We start from the raw sequence: 12,830 nt of genomic DNA, 5'->3' as shown, positions 1-12,830 counted from the left end.
AGCAGAACCTCTCTTTCAAGCAAATGGACACCTACCCAAATGAGGTTTTACATTCTCATTACTGGAAATGCAAAGCTCCATTCAATCATAATATATGGTTGTGAACGTAGATCCCACCCCACCCCACCTTTTTTTTTTTTTTTTTTTTTGCTGAAGTCCTGGATGTTGCTGGGGGCTGGCAAGTCAGAACATGCGACACAATTTTGCACCAGTGTGTTTCCAGACCCAATCCAATATTGACCCTGAATAATCCTACTTTAAGATCAGCTTCTGAGGTCCTGCTGGTATACCTGTCTGTAAGATCAATTTGGCTGGCAGAGACGAGGGACAGGGCCATCTTGATGGGGGTCCAATTGGTATTGAACTCCCTTATGAATTCTTGGCCTCTATGGTATAGTCTTACAAATGGGCCACTTCTTGTTTTCCATGCTCCCTTTCCCAGATAGTTTTCTTGTGTATCTGGCTTTATGATTCTGAGTTGTTTATATTTGTTTATTGGCATCCTTATGTTATTATCTAGATCTAAAATAAGGTATTCCACTCTGATGTCTAATGCATCTGTTCTTCTGTAGCAGCTGCTTTGTGAGGCAGCCTGCAAATACATCCAGAAAATAAAGAATACCACCAAGATCTCTTTGACTCCTTGAACTTCCCTAAAAAGCTCACAGGGGCACACAGACAGGATTACACTCTTTACTCCAGATTAATTAATCCGCCCAGAGACTTCCCCTGCTTGTTCTTGACACCCCACATACTATAGCAAGTGCCATAAGAAGTACTAGCTAAGGAACAAGTTGGCTTTAGGCAGAAACAGATCCCCACCCCCAGCCCCTTGATGGCAGGCACCAGATAGCAGGAGATTATTCGCTGTGAAATTAGTTGTAGGACAAAGAGGAAACAGATCCTCTTCAGTGCCCCTTAATTTCAACACTTTCCCCATCCTCCACACCTAGATTTACCAGCAAGTCTTTGGTTCTGTACTGTTACAGTCCTGCACTGCTCTTGCAAATTCTCCTTCTTGCAATCATAGCCCTTGGGCTTTATCCTTCACACACTCTCTCTCTCTCTCTCTCTCTCTCTCTCTCTTAGTTCATAGCTTTTATAAATGCCATCTGCTAGGGAAACTAATGCTGGGCTGCTGTAATCCCTCCCTATCCACTGAGCAAATGCCATTGTCAGGCAGCTGCCATGTGTGGCATTCATTGAAGCAGGTTTTGTGCTGGCAGCCCAGTCTGGTCAGCTGTGCCTGCTACACCCACATTAGGGGCAAGAGGCGCTGAGGAGAGAAAGGAAGCAGGCACTGTCCCTTTACAGTAGCTCACACCTCAGGAAGTGGTGGATGGGAACTGGAGAAATAATAAACAGGGAGCATGACTCTTTCCAAACCATGAAGCACCTTCCTTTGCTTCTTCCTTCCTGGACGACCAGGTACTCTCTACTTGCCCATTCAGACTTTCCCTAGACCACGCCTCTTCTCTCCTAGCCACACCTCTCCCAGGCCCTACTTCAGGCCCTCAAGTGCTTTTGCCTGGCTGGAACGAATCTTTGAACTGTGAGAATGCCTCTTGCTTGGCTGGTGGAAAGGGTAGGCACGCATGCAGTTGCTGGTTTTTGTCTGACTGGAATATATAGCCTATAAGGTAAGAGTCACACCCCATGTTCAGGCCATGTTTCCCTCCTCCCACTCCCATGTGCTAGCATGTGGCCATTGGAAGGTTTCTCACAAGCAAATGCAACCCTTAAGCTGAAAAGGGTTCCCCAGTCCTGAGGAGGAGGAATCGAGGAACAGTTTGCCTGCCTTCTAGATAGGTGGATGGACCATGCTGTTGGGGAGGCAGCAGGATTCAGGGAACACCAACGGGAGTGAGTGGCTTGAGGGTTTGAGAGGATGTAGAGTAGGCAGTAGAGTTGCCAAGTGACCAGAGGTTAACAAAAAGCATCCTGGCCTGCTATGTGCATTAAGAGCAACTTGATGCAGATAAATAAGCAAGCAAAAGTTTGTTTCATGGCACGAGGGTAAACGTTTTCACTCGTTACTGTCTGCAAGTTAAGCTGCTGTTAAAGTCATAGCTGCAGAAGTCAGCTGAAAAGCTGGCAACCATAGTAGCAATGGAATATTAGGTGTTGGCAAACAAGCTCTGTTATTCCTTGCCTCCCTTTTGTTCCAGCCTCAGACTCTTACTCTCTGGTGCTCTTCTAGAGAGCAAAAGGTGGAAGAGTGTGTGTGTGTGTGTGTGTGTGTGTGTGTGTAGGTCCCAACCAGTCCAGAAGTAAGCCTCTTTAGCTTCACACTTGCACAGTCTTGGTTACCACAGTAGCAAGGCCTTAGCTGCCTCTGGCCCTTTAAGTCTAGGCAGAGGGTTATATATATTTCCCACCTTTTTGTCTTTTTTTCCCTTTTATAAAGGAATCAAGGTATCGAGCGGCGCCTTGGGGGGGCTCACAGCTGCTGTTGCTGTGGCAACCAGCCTTACTAACCTGTAATTGGTACAGAAAAGCAACCTGGTTTAAAGTTATTACAATGAAGGCAGACCAGATTTCTAGCCGATTAGAAACCTCCCCAGGTGCTGGTATAAATAGAAATGGAGAGAGGGGTATGGGGATGACTCCATGCAGGGCACAGAAGCTCAATAGGGGGCACTCTCCTCTTTCAGTCATTGTTGGTCTTGTCTGGCACAGGAGGAGAGCAGGGGAAGGCTTGGCTACCCCCTAGGAAACTGTTGTGCCACACCTCTAGGGCAGGGGGCGCTGTACTGCAGAGAACGCCGTAGGTGGCCTCTTCTTAGTCAAATTAAGATGCGTCAGGATTCAAATCTAGATTTAGATTGAGGGAGGCTGCAGCAAAATGTTCTTGTTTTGTTTTTGTTTTAGTGCCAGCTCCTGTCCTTGGGTAGTCTTAGGGTTTTCTTCATATCATTAATTTTATAATTGATGCCCCACTTGGAGAATCTTTTTGATTGAAAACTGGGCTATAGTTTCTTAATAAATAATAATAATAATAAACAAAATGTTTCAGTGTGGAATGGCTTTGTTCAGGTTCTAGTCATTCGGCTTCCCCTCCCCTTACTTCTCTCTCCCCACAACTCAGTACTCCATGCCCAGCGAACATGCACATTGGGACATTTGGGTCTTCTCTCTCCATTTGGTGCTTCTTATCCTTTTCGTTTCTTTTTTTCTTTGGAGGGGGAGAGATGGAGTAGAAGGTCTGGTCCCTGTTACATTAAATTATTTGATTTCTCCATTGATGCCTTTGGGTAGCTTTCTCTTCCATCCCAGGGGACACTGAAAAATAGCTTGTCAGTGTGAATCAGGAACTGACCTATCCAGACAACAATATAGTTCTTTCTGTCACACATCCACACACTCACACACACCTGTGTTTCTATTGCAGACATTCCCTTCTATTCCTCCTCTTACCCAGTTCTCAGGGCTTTTTCTCTCTCTTCCAGTCTCCTAAAATTGCATGTCAGCGAGTCATTATGAGGCTGTTTAGGGGTTCACCTTCCTAGGATTTTCCCTTCAGTTTTTTTTTAACTTGTGCATACCTTGATGTTACCCCAAATCTGCTGTTCTCTCTTGGGCATCATTATTATGTTTTGGCTACGTAAGCATAAAATACTTGAATTGGTATTATTAGTATATAGATATTTGGCACAGCAAGGTATACATGTGCCACTACAGTGTGTGCTAGGGAAAATCCTACATGTTTTTACCACGTGTTGTTGTTTAAAACAGAAGTAGCAGAGGGAGGCACCTCTGAAATGTCAGAAGGGCCTGTTAGAAGTGTGAAATCCATTTTGTAGGTCTCTCTGGAAACTTCTCTGGACTTCATGGTCTCTCTCTTTTTTTTTTTTTTAAAAGATATTTATTAAGATTTTCAAAATGTTACAAAACAAAAACAAAAAAAGAAAAAAGTACAAAAAAGTACAAAAATAAAAATGGCTAAAAACAACTCAATCTTTCCATTACTTATTTTTCATTAGCTTATTTCCCGGACCTCCTCACGCCTCCCTTTTTTGTATTCCAGTTCAGTTTGTTGGTTCAGCAAATCCTTACCCTCTTTGTTTATCCTAATCTTTAATCTTAAAATATTGTAACGTTAAATTTTTACCTATTAATAATCATCCATTTTTCATATTCCCTTATAGTATTACAGCTGAAAACCACTTAATTTCTATCCAACATCATTCTAACATTCATTAATTTTACAATATTTCTGTAGATAGTCCTTAAATTTCTTCCAATCTTCTTCCACCGACTCTTCTCCCTGGTCTCGGATTCTGCCAGTCATTTCCGCCAGACTTCATGGTCTCTCATTCACTAGTCCCCTGAGTTATTTTCTAGCCACTTTCCTGTATACATTTGAAAAATGCAAGGAGGGGGCAGGCATCAGATACAAACCTCGTAGGCCACTGTCACAAGGATCAAATGCACATCTGGTTTGAATTTGAATACACACACACCCAAATTATGCTGGTGTTCAGCTTGTGCTGGTCTCCTGGTTGGTCAGCATTACAGAGAAAGGGAAATAGTTGAAACCTGTAAGGGTGGAGGAAGAGAAAAACAAGACATTGGAGGAGGAGGCAATACTGATTACTGATACCATCTGTTATGTTCTTCAAAATGTCAGCTTGCATTCTTGCATTTTCCTCAATTGCGCTTGGAGCACAATATATCTCTCACCCTCTTTCCTGCCATGCGGCCTCTACCCTCATTCCTTTTCGGTGCTTTCTTATTTCAAAGCCCAATTTGTGGCGTGCCTTTGATGATGTTGCAGAACAGAAGGGGGGCACTAGGGGGCACTGTGCTGCAGGGAGTAAGATAGGTGTCTCCGTTTGAGTATTGTGCCAGGGATATAGGTGCTTCAGGTGGCAGGGAACCTGTATCTGTTAGTGGTTGGTGAGAAACTCCCACCTTCCAAAAGAAAAAAAAGCAGTGGGAAGCTAGCTCTGAGACTCTGGAGGACCACTGCCAGTCAGAGCAGACAATCCTGGGATAGTTGGATATACAGTCTCACTTGCTATAAGGCAGCTTCCTATGTTCCTAACCACATACATACCCAGCTGCTCTGTTTCTGAAGAAAAGCATATTCCATATTTTTACAGAAAAAGCTCATTTGAATGAGTGAAACACTGGAGGTGGCTGGTATTTTGCTTACAGTTTTTCTGGTTCCTGTTTTCATCCCATCATTTTCTTTTACGAAAGACAAGTCAGGTTCAGGTTTGACTTTTACATTTCAGGCTACATTTTAGTTGGACTTGCACCTCTGATCTACTAGCAGGTGTGATCGTGGTTCCTCTGAGTCTGTTTAGAGAGGTCATGCCCATCAGTCCTAGCTTGAATGAAGGTCTTGCTCTATCGGGGGGGGGGCGTTATGGGCTGTTTCTTTCCTACTTTGCAGAAGGGAGATGTGGCAAAAAAAGCCAGAGTGCAGGAAAGAACCATGGCTTTCAGGGAAATGATTGAGCACAACCAGCTCATTGGATCAAGCAGTCTCGAATCCTGTCCCTAAGGTTTCCCAGCACTAAATGCATTGCTCCATGTGGGTAAAAGCCACCCCTGTCCTGGCTCTCACTAGTGGACACAGTACTTGGACTCTCAATGCAGTTTTTGCCAAAGGTTTTCATGCATAGAACACTGTGGTACAGAGGTTACACAGCACATCGGTCAGGTTAAGAGACATGGCAAACTACAAGCTAAGACATTGTCCCAACACTTGACATGCCCCAAGGCTCTCCTTTTGAAGAGCAGGGTGGGCACAGTCATTCACCTGGTTGGCAAGCAAGTGGGCACTGCTTTGAGTAGGCTGGGTTTGCTGAGTCTCTTTGCATCAGCACCATCACATTCACGTTCTTGGCACTGGAGGTGGAGTTGGTGAGGCTGGCTTGCTGTCTGATCTATCTGCAGGCATTGAAATGTGGTTTTGTTTTTTTTTAAAAATGTTACTATCTTTTTGTTTTGCTAGGTTATTATGAAATTGTTTTTGTAGTGTTTGCTTGAAATGCAGCCTTGTTTCTTTGTTCTAAGCTGCTCTGAACATGGTTTTTTTGTGTGGAAAAGTAGCATACAAATAAAATGCATGAATGAATGGCATTCCATTTGGTCTCTCTCTGGGGTTTGAATCATCATCCCCCAGCCCGCTGGGGTCCAATTCCTGCAGGTCCCCATTTCCCCCCCCCCTTTCTCCTTCCCACCAATATATCTCCACAAGGCTTGTGAAAATCCACTTGAAGCCAGGCCAAAGAGATCCAAGTGTGGGCAAGTTCTTCCTTATGCTGCCTTATATAGCCTATGATGTGCAAGAAACAGCAAACCTGAGCCATGAGGATGCATGCATGCTCTTTCTAGGGTGGCTGGCCAATCTGTCTCCGGTTGAGATTCTACAGAGATGTCTTCCACTCTGCTCTTACAAGGTCCTGATGGGGGTGGAAGGGACACCACACCCAGGACTTCTAGGAAGTTATCTTCTCAGCCCTCATTCTATTCTAGTTACAAGGCTGATTGGAAAGCCAAAAGAATGTGAGGGCCAGTGACTCTGCTGGGGATTTGGGTATGTTCTTTTCTTGACAAAATGGAAGCCTGGCGGTGGCAAAACATCCCATCTGAATTGTTCATCTTGAGCATCTTAAAACCAGTGGCAGATAAATAAACTGGGAAAGACTGCAAATGTGTGGGTGGACTTGCGCAGATGATCTTGATGAAGCGGAGAACTGAGCTGAAAATGGCAAAATAAAAGCTGAACAAAGACTAACGTGCAGTGTGTTAACCAGATGCAAGGAAACACAAATGCACAAATATACAAGGGGGAGAACAGCTGCTAAGAACAGCAAAATAGAATAGGGGACTGCAGTGGTTCTCAGACCATGTGGTCCATAGAATGTAAGAGTCTTGGGAGGTGAGGAATATCTAAGAGGGGCAAGGGAACCTTTTTTCAACCCAAGAGCTGCATTCCCTTCTGGGCAGCCTTGCAGGGGCTACATCCAGTCGTGGGGGAGGCAGAGGCAAAAGTGGGTGGAGCAATGAATGTGGTTTTCAGCTTCCTATGGTAGGCTCCTTTTCAGCCATAGAAAGGTCATAGGTGTCTGCACACACCCACACCGTCCATTTAAAGCACGTGGCTTCCCCCAAATATGAGAATGGTAGTTTACCCCCTTACAGAGCTACAGAACATTTCATCTGACAAACTTCTGTCCCCAGGATTTTTTTTATTTTTGGGTGGAGGAGGGTATGGGACAGGACACCATGTGCTTTACCTGGATGGTGGGCCTGTGATCACAGTCTCTCTATATTCCATCCAGGCAAGCAAGAGGCATCAGCACACAGATCAAGGGCACATTCCAGCCAGGCAAAAGCAGTCCAGGTGTGTGTGTCTGGTGCAGGATGTAGTCATTGCATCATTTCCATGCAAAGAATGTATTCTATCTCTATGCCCATAATGCTTGCTGAACTTGGTTCATTTTTGGCCTCATATTTTATGTTGCCTTTCTCCTCTAGAATGGGCCTTATAGGTTCTGACCTCCAGCAGTCCAGTATCGTACTGGTTCCTGGAACTTTGCCCTAACCCTACAAGCATAAACCACCTGTAAGCAACAGTGGATGCTGCCTATACCTTTTATGAGTCTAGGTTTATATAACATGGTCTGTTTTCCTATACAGTGGTACCTCTGGTTACGTACTTAATTTGTTCTGGAGGTCCGTTCTTAACCTGAAACTGTTCTTAACCTGAAGACCACTTTAGCTAATGGGGCCTCCCGCTGCTGCTGTGCCGCCGCTGTGTGATTTCTGTTCTCATCCTGAAGCAAAGTTCTTAACCCGAGGTACTATTTCTGGGTTAGCGGAGTCTGTAACCTGAAGCGTATGTAACCTGAAGCGTATGTAACCCGAGGTACCACTGTATTATGCCTTGGCAGGGGTCCTCCCCCAAAGTGGCCTATAAATAAATAAATTGATAAAACTCAGTCCACAACAGGACCCTCTTTCTGTTTACCAGCCCTTCGTACGGTAATCACTCAGATACATTACATAATGTTTACACATGCTATATGGGAGATCCCCATCTAGGTGCAGTGATCCTACAGGACTCTCTGCACACTTTATTTAGCTTTCTGTGGGGTTCATGATTACTGTTGTGGCAGTGCTTAGCACACAGTCTGTCTTGACATATGCAACACTACAAAAACAAAGGGAAAAACCTCCGGCTTCACTCTAATAATGAATCAGCACCTGGAGCCCAACCACAACAGACTGGTCCTTTAAGTCCATGGAAACACAGTGGTGTGCCTTGTCTAATAAATTAATCTTTGCAACCCTCAAATAACAAGCAAGTGTTTGTACCTTAGCCATGGCTGAGCAGCATGCTCAGGTGTACAGGGATCCAAATACTCTGGCTGACACCTAAGGGTGCACCTGCCTTTGCTGGCTCCTGTTTGGTTGTGGAAATGCACATATTCTTCCTTTTCTGGGGCCAAGGTGGGGGCAGACCCTTGCCTTGGCTCAGACAAAGCAGGAAGGTCAGGGACAGGAAAGGAATGGGCAGGGAACAATGGCTCAGAATTGAGAAGCTGAGGCCGTCTCAGTGAATGGTCCATTGTGCCACTGACACCAGCTGTTTGCCTTTCACCAGCAGGCGGCAGGGGACAGAACTTCCTCTTTCGACCAGGGAAATTTTTTTAAATAGCTAAAGTAGAAGAATTGACTGTCTCCCTGGCTTCCTCCAGAGCTTTTCAGAGACAGGTGTGAATGAGTTTCAAAGCACCCACTGAAGTAGAAGCCAGACAAACAAGAGTACAGAAGGGAAGGGGCACTCTTCTATGAGGAAATGGAGGCAAAGAGAAAAAAAAGACCCCCAGGCAGGCAGCAGCAGAGCACAGAGTGGAAATAAGGCATTCCCCTAAGCCTTCTAGGTACAACAAGGGTGACCTGAAATAAATTGTTGAAGTGTCTCCTCACCTCCCAGCAGGATGGCTCCTGCTCAAGTTTCCAGGCAACCATACCTTCCTCCATAATACTATAAAATGTGAGGAGCTTCAGCAGGACATTTCACTGCCTTCCCCCTGCCCACTATAAGCCCAAATTTTCTCTTTTTGTTTTCCAGCTGATGCTGAATATCCCATGCTGTTTTTTGCCCCCTTGGTCATGTTTTCGAAAGCATGGGTTCCCCTTCCCATATCTCTGAAAACCTCAGGGTTTACTTGCTTTACTTGTATGGTGTGGATGTGACCCGCAGCAGCCAGCTGACTTTCCTGAGAAGGCTTTCAGCCTCTAGCTGGGCCTTCCTTAGAAGCAATACTGTGGCAGGCTTGGGTGCTTACTAATGTGTGGGCCTTTTGGTAGATGGGAGCTTTGTCACTTGTGCTGATTGGCACCTTCAACATGTGGCTTATGGGTGGCTAGTGCTGTGATTCAGAGTGCCAGTCACTCACAAAATACATTACATCTGTAAGTGTCCTAAAGGGACAGTTGAAGGGATTTAGGAGGACAACAGGAAACTACCTTAGAGCAAATGACTGAGTCAGGCCAACACGGCTACCTACCTGAATCTAGTGCCTTAGAGCAGGTTCCAGCTCAGCATTGTCTGCACTGATTGTCTGCTGTTTTCCAGGGTTTCAGGCAAGAATCTCTCCCAGCCCTACCTGAAGATGCCTTTGCATATAAAGCAGCCTTTCCCCAAAGAATTGCCTGGGGTGGCTGAGCTTTAGAGTATACATGCTTGCAGGTGATGGCGGAGTGATGCATCCCCTTCCCCTTCTCAATGCAGATTCCATACCACAATCTATGAGTCGGGTGCTCCATGTGGATGCCTCTGTCTTTTTGGAGGAGAGACAGCAAACTATCGAGCTATGAATGTGTTTTCTTTACTGTGCATTTTGAATCTGAGTGGTGCCAAACCTGTCTGAAATGTTGTGCAAACTTCCCCTCCCGTCTTCTTCTTGGAACCAAGTGCTGCTGCTGAAAAAATTAGCGTCTTGATCCAACGACAACTGTATGCTGGAAACGAAAGTTGTGTAAATCAAATGTTCATAAGCTGTTTAATTTGCATAAAGTATTTTGCTTATAGCAAGCCTGCAGACTTCAGCTTTCCTGAGTGCACAAATCTTTGATTTTGACCTGCAGTCAACACAGATCACACTGGGTATTTATGTAGTTATGAATCCTGTGCTCTTAAAAGCACTTGACTGAGAGAGAGAAGGATTTAATGACTCATGTGGTTGGAATTAAACCCAGACCCTACAGGAGCTTTTCATGGTTTGTGATGAATGCCCTTCAGACTGTGATGGACCCAGTTTTGGAAAATAGGGAGCTGCCTTATTATACCAGGCAAGTTCAGTGGTCCAACTAGCTCAGTATTGCCTATGCAAATCAGCAGTGGTTCTAAATGGTTTCAGACAGGGGTCTTTCCTAGCTCTACCTGGAGATGCCAGGATTGAGCCTGGAACGTTCTGCATGCAAGGTCTGTGTTCTACCACTGAGCTATGACTAGTCTGTCTTTCAAAAGATGGTAAGAGAGCACCAGAGGAGTATGTCTGGATGTCTGGGTCTACTATGGGTTATCCACACAAACCCGACTCTCCTTCCATGGTTAGATTCCAGGACCCTTGGCATTCAGATCCCCTAGTGTTAACCATTAGACCTCTCTCTCTCTCTCTCTCTCTCTCTCTCTCTCTCTCTCTCTCTCTCCTTAAAAATGGGAAATCTAGACTTCTCAGCCATCCCCTCTAAGTCTACAAAACCCAACACTTCTCCAGAAGAGTGAGCTGTTAATGTTTTGTTTTGAACCCAGGCAGTCTCAGAAGCCCCACATTTATAGCACTGGAAGGAATCACTGCAGACCCAGTGTCCTAGCTGTCACTATGACTGTCCCCCTTTGTCTTCTCTCCTTCCCGATCCAGAAGGAGGTTCTCTCAAGACGGCAGATTAATGTTGCAAAATTAAATTTTCTCTGCTTCCTAGCAACGGTCGTCACGGTGCCAGGGTGGGGGTGGGAGGGACACATCAGGGTATCACATCCCTTTTTTTCCCTGCCTCCCTGTGTCTCGTGTTATTCATACTGTGTTGACATCATTAGAATCCAATTCCTATTTCCTAGGGGAGCCTCTGCCATCGACAGCCATGCATTCTTGTGTGATGGTTAAGGGCGTGACACACATACCGTTCCTGCACATGGAAGCAAACTCTGCTCCCTTGTACATATATACACAGAGGAGGCTGCCAGGCAAAGAAGCTCGCCATGTGCACAAGGTTGCATATTCAAGCTTACGGATATGCAAATACAAACCCCATCACAAAGGCAGGCATGCACACAGTCTTTGAAACAGGCAAATCCATAGATGCACATGTTTCTGCACACAGATGCTCAAGAGCAGCACACAATTATACAAAAAATGAGGGCGCACACATGCATTGTCGCATCCACATGCACAAACAGTTGCACACCATGCCTACTCACGCCCATCTGTTTACATGCCAGAGCAGGTGAACACACAGGTGCTATCTTGCTAAGAACATCAGTGCAGCTCAAGAACAGCCAGAGTTTGAGAAGATTGGGCTTCTCTGTGCAAAAGGGAGTGACGTGTTTGAATGGCATGTTAGATGCGTGTGCAAGACTCCTTATTTCTCTTGATACCTGTATTACCATAATTACCAGGGTGATTAAAAATATATACCTATATATATTCAAAGCCCTCCCATAAATGCTAAAGGCGGCTTACAAAAACATAAAATAGGTGATATAAATAGTACACAGCATAACAAAGGCAACAGCAACCATAAAACATTAGCAGCACAAATTCCTCTCCTTCTCACAGATAGCACCATTAGATCATTTTCACCTGTTAAATCCCCCCAAGCTTGCTTGAATAAATAAGATTTAGAAAGCTCTCTGTATAGCTTAACAGGGAGGCATACTGACTCACCTCCACTTGCAATTCTTTCCAGAGCCTTGGAGCTATTTGGGGAAAGGTCCAGAGTCTTCCTGCCACCATCAAAATCTCTGAGAGTGGAACCCTGAGAGGTGTGAGGATGCCAGGTCTTGAAGGGCCTTTAAAGGTCAAAAACAACACCGTTGGTTTCGAAGCTCAGGATTCTTTGAAACCTATGGATTTCATGCCCTCCCGTTGTCATAGCAGGGACTGGTGGGGATTTAGGGTTCCTGGACTTGTAAGGGGCCTGCTGGGCTCCTGCTGTCTTTGCAAAAGGATGACACTGAGCTATGGTCAGCTCATTCCCTCCATTGCTTCTAGCAACGGGGGCAGAAGCCTGGAGTTAATGTGGATTCTAATTCAAGATGGTCTGATCCTGCAAAACAGATGGTTTGCATCTATTTCCAGTTGTGCATTATGCAAACATCACAGGTGCATGTTAAGTTCACCTCAACAGGAGAGCATTTCAAACAGCCAAAGAGCTTAGAGTTATCTAGACTGAGGAATGAGTCGCTAGGCCAAGCAACCCATATAAATCCATTTTATTCTGAGGCAGACTCTTGGTCTACCTAGCAACTACTTGTTGGAACACCTTGCCCCTCAGGGTCTGCACAGTGCTGTTTTTGTTGGTCTTCACTGTTTTTTTCTGTCAAGGGCTACGTTCACTCAGGGGTAATTGGTTTAGGAGACACATGCAGATGTAAAGTGGGCCTCTCCGCTTGTATGAATTTGGGGTGCACTATAGTCTGAAAGGGGACGTAGGTGGCGCTGTGGGTTAAACCACAAAGCCTAGGACTTGCCGATCAGAAGGTCGGCGGTTCAAAGCCCCACGACGGGGTGAGCTCCCATTGCCAGGTCCCTGCTCCTGCCAACCTAGCAGTCCGAAAGCACATCAAAGTGCAAGTAGATAAA

The 12,830-nt window shown here is 45.3% G+C and overlaps 1 long non-coding RNA gene across 1 annotated transcript in view; it reads left to right on the top strand.

Annotated features, from left to right (window-relative positions):
* LOC308472315 overlaps positions 1-12,603 on the top strand; it is a 97,563-nt gene extending 84,960 nt beyond the window's left edge. Inside the window, exon 5 of the long non-coding RNA XR_013983421.1 lies at positions 11,935-12,603. This is a non-coding gene — a long non-coding RNA (uncharacterized lncRNA). The remainder of the gene's footprint in view (positions 1-11,934) is intronic.
* The last annotated feature ends 227 nt before the right edge of the window (positions 12,604-12,830 follow it).

Source organism: Podarcis pityusensis, assembly GCF_964106645.2.
Source record: "Podarcis pityusensis genome assembly, chromosome: 2".
NCBI lineage: Eukaryota > Metazoa > Chordata > Lepidosauria > Squamata > Lacertidae > Podarcis > Podarcis pityusensis.
The sequence above is the reverse complement of the archived record's forward strand: the minus strand, read 5'-3'. Positions and strand labels throughout refer to the sequence as shown.